The sequence below is a fragment of the Montipora foliosa genome, chromosome 8, assembly GCF_036669935.1.
Source record: "Montipora foliosa isolate CH-2021 chromosome 8, ASM3666993v2, whole genome shotgun sequence".
NCBI lineage: Eukaryota > Metazoa > Cnidaria > Anthozoa > Scleractinia > Acroporidae > Montipora > Montipora foliosa.
Window position 1 is genome coordinate 33579113 of NC_090876.1, and position 7500 is coordinate 33586612.

The 7500-nt window shown below is 39.7% G+C and overlaps 1 pseudogene; it reads right to left on the reverse strand.

Annotated features, from left to right (window-relative positions):
• Positions 1-844: 844 nt before the first annotated feature.
• On the reverse strand, positions 845-1945 carry LOC137968663 (uncharacterized; annotated as a pseudogene).
• Between the last annotated feature and the right edge of the window lie 5555 nt (positions 1946-7500).

Below are 7500 nucleotides of genomic sequence, written 5' to 3' on the forward strand. Positions count from 1 at the left end.
TCCGTCACAATACTACCTCTCTTTATCAGTTGATGCAATAAAAATTGTTTCAAAGGAATGCCCAATTGTTGAACAAGTTGTGGTCAATCTCTTTACATAAAAGGGTTACCATAGCAACAGTATAACCTGTTAAAACACCCTTAATTTTAGCTTCAAGTGCTTACAACTCAAAAACGAGGTGACCCTCATTGTTTATCATCGAATTGTGATCAACACATTAAGCTACAACTTTCTGGAAAGCTTAAAAATGTTCCATCACAGGGGTCAGAGCTACCTTAAATTTTCCAAATTTAAATTGACACAGTACCATTTAGATAGAATATCTTTAAACTTTGCAGAAAGTTGTATCTTTGCGTGTTGATCAAAATTCGATAATAGAAAATTAAGGTCACCAAGCTGGTTTTTTAGTTACAAGCACTTATGGCCAACATTAAGGGTGTTCAGTTTTAACAGCTGAACTGTCGCTATGGTAACCTGTTATGACAATGGACTAAAGCCATAACAATGGTTTCAGCATTCTAGTAAGGAAGTTTGTCATTTATGTACGTTATGGGACACCAAGTGTTGCAATATTTCTAAGCATCTACGATCATAAAATAGAAAACTCGATTGCTCTATTGTACCTTATTTAAGACAACATATTATGTTCGCAGACTTAACTTCTTCTGTCTTTAATGAAGGTTAAATATTTTGTTTGGTCTCATACCCTGGATACCAGCAGCAACTCAATGATCATCGCAAAGACAGCTGCATGAAGTAACGAGCTCTTGGAGTGCTTGAATAAAAGTTGCCATTCGTGAGAGCGGGCCCTTCAAAGTGACGTTAAATTGGTTACACATCGACCTTACATTCTAACATTGGCTTTTGTCTTTTTTAGAGCCCATCCCAGTTGTGCCTCACCAGGGGTTCCTTGAAGACCACCAGCAATTGCTGCATCGGAATGGTAATCAGGGCAGATAGGTTTTTGGCTCTGACCCTTTACAGACGTGGCAATTGACGCCCACCGTCGGCGGATTGTGTCATACACGGATTCTTTCTCTTGTAGCAGGACATGATGCCCGGTATCCATGTGATCATCAGCCTTTTGTAGCGTGCTAAACGTTTGGATGCATGCTGGTTCCATACATGGGAACGTGGCGACCAGGTAAAGAGGATCTTTAGTTCCAGCCCCTGCCTGTCTTCTCTGCGTTGTAATAATGGATTCTTGTGACCATTCACCCACTCTCCTCAGCCCTGACGTATCTTGTGTATACGTAAAAATTGAATTAGGTATCTTTTGACCTGCCCCAATGCCATAGGCTTGCCAGACTGTGATAATGTCTCTCTCAAAGGAGAAGTTGTTGTACTTTGTGATATTTGGAATCTTGTTAGAAGCAACTTTTGTAGACATCTGAGAGGGATCTACTGGGCACACTGCTACTCGAGTTCCTGTGATGCTGGGGGGTGATTCAAGTGCATTCTTTACATCTTGGGCTGTCTGTATGTCGTTATTCTCTGCCACATACTTCCTCAGACGCTGCTTGCACGGAGCTATTCGTCGGTCACATAGATCTTTGCCCGCCTGTGGATCAGAAAAATCGTACCTTACAACCTCTATTCCACTACGCTTACTGGTGGAATGTATTGTGGACAACAGGGCGGAATTGTGATAGCATCCTGCATTGTCACTTCTTAGTATTGCTCTTTTCACGGAAGGATGCGTTTCTTTGACGGTGCCTAGAATCTCTTCAAGAATGCAACAAACAGAAAACCAATCCTGTTTACAACTGTCAAATACAGCTATGTAAGCGTGGATTTGGTATTCGCATTCTTATGGCTTGCAATTGGAGTGGTCAGATGAATGAACAACTGCTGAAAAATGCCAATTCATTCCTCTCTTGCCAAAAAACTCTGACTGTGTTTCTCTGTATTTCATAGCAAGAAGCTTCATGGCCCAGTCATTGATGACTAAAATGGTTTCACTATTCAGAGCATTCAAAGCATCCTGCCTTGCGATATCTTGCTAAAATGGTCGAAGCAAATGGGATTTCCACGCCTCAATTTCTGTTACGGGATGTTCCCATTCCCACCTTGCTCTTTCCCTTTGCTCTTCTGTCAAACTTATGTCGTTATTCTCCACTTTCTCTTTAATGCTATTCAGGATTTCTTTAATGCTTTGGCATTGTAAACATACCAGGTCGTGCTCATGGTTGCAAGGGCTGCAAAACTGGTCTTGGCCAGGATCTGATAGGGCAAACTGGATGCAGTGATCAGGACAATGTTCATGGGGACCCAAATTACATTTATAATCACACTTAAGGTATTTCTTTCCTGCTCTTAGTCGTTGGGCAGTTTCTCTTCCCCAAGTAGCTCCTGCACCATTAGTTGCTAGCGTTTCAGCAAGCGTCTCTAGTGTTTCAAAGGCCTCAATCCCAGCTGTCGATGTATTGTCCAGACCTTGGAGGGACTTTTGCCTCGAAGCACTGCAACATTCCATGATTCTAAAACAAGTGCACTCGTTCAGGGGTTCTTTGTCTTCCTGTTTGCATTCTTGTTGATACAAATGAATGATTTTGGTTGTTGTCATCGTCGGCACAACTGCTGGTATGGGTAGAGTTACTCCAGAGTTCAGCTTCAGCTTTTTAGTACCAAAGGCAACATCTTGTAGAAATGTGGATCTTGAAATAAAGAGAATGAATTCCCTGACCTTGTCCATGTCTAGACGACATCAAAACAGCTTCTCGGGCACCTTTGTTTCACCAGCACCTATTCCGCTGGCATGCTTTCTGGAATTTTGTATTTGTTGTCTGGAGATGTCAGGGATAAGTTCCTGAAGTTCTGTTTGGCTGTACTTGTCACATATAGTGAAAGTATTTGAATCTGTGTAGATCTATTTTCAGACTCGTTGTACGCCGCTACTATGGGTTCTACCCCAGCATCAAGGACTAAAGTATTCTTAGGTCTCTCGTGTGACAGGTGATAGTTGATAGCTGATTGCCACAGAGGTCCTTCTTGTGAAGGTGCGACCGTACGCAAAACAAGAGTAATAGCTTCCTCTACTTTCTTTGTGTACTGTCTCTTTGTTTTCTCAGACGTTTCATTACAATCGTAATCAATGTACTGCAAAAAAGGTTAGAAACTGACCTATGAAATGCTAGTAAGAGCATTATTCAAGATTGCAAGATGTTTGCGTTGAAGTTCACCCTCTGGCAAGTAGACACTGACGTTTTCTTCTTGGGATGAAATGCTTCTTGCTGAAACAAGCGAATCCAAGGATACACGGGTATCACAAGCTTCCTGTCTCCTCACTCGAGATTGTCTGGGAACAGATTTGAATGTTGACCCTGTAAGTGACAATGCATGGGGCTTTGCGTCTTGATCAAGTGATTCCCTGCAAGTTCTGCAGATCACTGTAAAAAGAAGATTATTTGTCAGACATTGACTCGTTCTTACTAAACTTCAAAAAGTGCAAAGTGACCACCTGAAAGATTATGACGTACAAAGCATTGAGAAATACCCCACAAGCAATCTCTGCACCTTTCTCCAGTTTCTCTTTTTTATTGACTCGAGTAGATAGATAGCTTGATTGCAGGCTATGGGTTGACTTATTATTACCTGAGCCAATTGCAACAGTAACACGTGTCTGCTCGTATATTTTACACGTCATCTCTTTGTTTATGCGACAAGGGTTTTTCTTTAGCTTGCTTGCGATTCTCTTTAGTCTTGAGGATTCCACATCGTGGTGGTTAGGATGACAACAGTAGAACAAATATATACATGTATGTATTTTTTGGCTTTCAATCCGGTGAACAAAGCTTTGAACAAAGCTGGTTCACCAATAATCAGCATTTGCTTGGTTCATTACCTTCACTTGGTACATAGTAGTGTACTTGGCACGATGTTTGGGACATATGGTCAACTTTATAACGTCATTACCGCCAAAAGGAATTCCTGCAAGGTTGAGAATGAGTTCCCACTCGGCGATAGCAGCAACCTCAGCTTTCGGAATAAAAAGAAGCACAGCAGTACTTACGGCTGATTCAAATGAGCCGCGAAACCAGCCTGGTAAGTTGGCTCGTTTAGCGAGATGAATTTTGTCCACTGTTTTTTGGGAAATCGGGTTTAGCTTGATCATCGCGCAGAACATTTAGTGACGTGATCACAAGTTAACAGAAAGGCATGGCGTATTGGAAGGTATCCGTGACTCGTATTTCCAATTGTTTTATTACTGAAAGGTTTTAAATCTTAAACAACAGGGTCAAATTGATTTTAAAAATCTGAGAAAAAACGAATAATCAACCTCCGGCCGCTCTTTTAGGAAAATGCTTGCATATTTGAAACCTTTTTCATCAGTCCCGGTAACCTGGTCTGGATACCAGGATGTTAGTCCAGGGTATCAGGGCCAGGCTGCCTTCTTATATGAAAGCAGCAGTATTTTAACAGAGGAAATAGCAGTGAGATACGAATTCAGTAATGGGGCAGCAGCTCTAAGAGTAACAAGTGTTCAGTCACCTTTCACATCATTACTTCCACTGTAGAACGTACCATACTTTGGCTATTTCTCTCGCCCATAGAAGAAAAAAGCATTTCGTTTGGCAACACGCAAAAGATCTAAAGGTCAGCATTTTTCTCTGACGCAAACAAATGTTTCAAATGATATTGACGCTCAAAATAAGGCCAAAAACACCTCGAAATTTGGCTTTCCTATAAATTTCCATGTTATATTGCCAAATGCAACCAAATATACAGCTAAACTGGTTAAAACAATTTTACACTGCAATTTGGGGAAACTCAGTGGAAGTGCAAGATTGCAAGGATGGAAGTAAATTTGACTTTTTGATAGGGAGTCGAGAAGTCAAGATAGTCGATCCAGTTTTTATCTTGCAACAGAAAGAAAAAAAACGACAAAATTGGTAACAGCAAAAAGATCATAAAAAATATTCTCAAATACCAGCGGGAAGCTGGCACAAATTTGAAAATTAAACAATACACAGCGCTGCAAACAGGTCATCTTCTCATCTTTAGGTCGAGGCTAACCCTGTGCAAATGCGTTCTCAGTGCTTTTAATCAGCGGCCATGGCGAACTCGAAGTTAGACTATTCCATTGTGGTGGAAATTTGAGTCTTTCAGTCATAAATTTTTCCATTTAGTTTTTATGATCTTTTTGCTGTTACCAATTTTAACGTTTTTTTCTTTCTGTTGCAAGATTATAAAGCTAGCTCCTGGTCATTCTCATTAAAACACTATATATCAGCCTGGACAATGCCCCTTTAAGGTCTAGTTAAAACAAGGGTATGGGGATTTTGAGAAACGCTAGGAGCGAGAAAGTTTTTGTTACTAGGGACTGGGAAATAGTTTTTTGTATTTTTATTGTTTTGTTTCATCGACAGGATGTGAGGCCGAAGGGAGACGAAAAAAAATGGTCTTTTCATACCTTCCTGCACGACTAAACTGATATTTTTTGTTGTATTTTAGATACGCTGTTCAATAAAGACCCTTTGTCAAAAACTTACCGCTGATCGTAAGACTGAGAAAAAACGGAATAAACTGTATTATCATAAGGGCAAAAGCATCTGAGTAAACACTTTAATTAGGTTACTTCAATTAATTTACTTAAATAACAACTGATGCGTTAAATAACCACGGAAATTTGGACAAATGTTAAAGAACCATACAGGGTACGGAAAGATTTAAATGCTTTGTAACATTGTTAACCTTAATTGAAAATCTCTGCTTTGTTGGGAAAGGTAATGGTCATTTTTGGAAATTAGAATAAACAGAGCTCACGTCTAGTCTTGTAGAAAGAGTGAACGCAACAACACAAAAGTTGTATTTATGCAAACTTTACGGCATTCTAGGCTGTGGAAAACCACCATAAATAGTTTTAGGGCGTGAATTAGCAGCTTGAATATTTCTGCCAAACGGATTGTTTTCATGGATTTTATTAAGTGTAAAAGTAATTCGCTAATTTAGAAGCAAAAATGAATGAACTGGTGACAAAACCAGATAAATGTTGTTATCATACCAACATCATTTTTCCACGTATAAGGAGACGAAGCATAATAGAACCTGACTATTTTGCAACTGATTGGTCCGTCACACTGTAACAATGTTTTACTCACTAGTCGTGTTTGTGTGCCCTGCCTTTGGTCGACCTCTCATGCCCGACGCTCCGGAACCTTTTTACTTATTCTTAAGCCATGGCCCCATGTCCGACGTGCAGGACATTAGAGAAATAATGACATCGTCACGTAGCGCCCATTTTACAGCGCCACCAGGGTCTGAGTTATTGCCAAATTAACAGTAAGTCATCTTCGAATTCAACTATTTAGCTGCAAGTTCTGTAATTGTTCGACCCATGGAGACTGGTGCCAAATTGTAACTAGTCCTCACTACAAACACGGACAACATGAAGAACGACCAGTATTACAACCTTGCAACATTTTTTCCATTATTTTGCTTCAGAAAACTTACTATATCACTTACTATAATACGATATTTCTTACTATAATACGATTAATTGTTTTTGTAATAGCTGTATAGCCAGTGTTGTAAGTTAAATTTAGTAGTCCCACATCCGGCTTGGCCAGAAGCGTTTTCATGACTCGTATCACAGTTATTTTATTTTCCCTTTATTTTGTTTACACGAAATCAATACTTCTCATTTATAAAACATTTGCTTTCCCATAAAAAATTATCTAGGCTAGGAAAAAACTGATATAGCAGTGAGTTTTAAGTCAAAATTTTGTTTATACAAATGAGGTCATTTTGCACAGGTGTTGAGTAATAGTGATGCCGGGAAAGCAGCAAAGCTTAAGGACCCAAATTTTTCAATCCTGTTTTGGATTATAGATATCCTTAGGTAACTCATGACGTGTGTCTTCATTGGTAATAGGATTACAGGTAACAATTATGGTTTCTTGAATTTGGCCTATTTTTCGTATTTTCGGGGAGGTCGAATTTTACATACATTTAGTGCCATGCCTATCTCTTCCCAATAATTATATCCCCCAAAGTCATCAACCATATTAAAGTAGGTTCTTAGTAGAAACATCCCATACCATTATATATTCTGTGAGCTTTCTACATTTATTGTAATGGTACTCCAAAGTTAACCCTTATAAGGGTGTTATTTTTGTACTCTGAGACCCCAAAATGGGACCCCCCTGAAAAAATTGAACGGAAGATAGAACGAAGAAATATAAAACCGGATTTAATAATAAATCATTAAGGACAATGTCCTCACCAAGTCTCGTTGAATTTGACCAACCCCCATTTCCAAGGTCTGACACGCTTTCTGAGTCAGGGCCTGTTAAGTATTTGATCATTGCTCCTTTGGCAAGTCCAGGAGAAATCTGAAGCTGGTCTCATGATCACAATGAACGGACAAAGCTGCTTCCATAGGTCGCAGAATTTCGAGTAACCAACGGCTACATGGCCAGCAGCAGTCAACGCATCATGGTACATTTTCCAAAGCTTACACTTTGTTAATGAGCTTGGTAGCAATTTAACATGAATCCG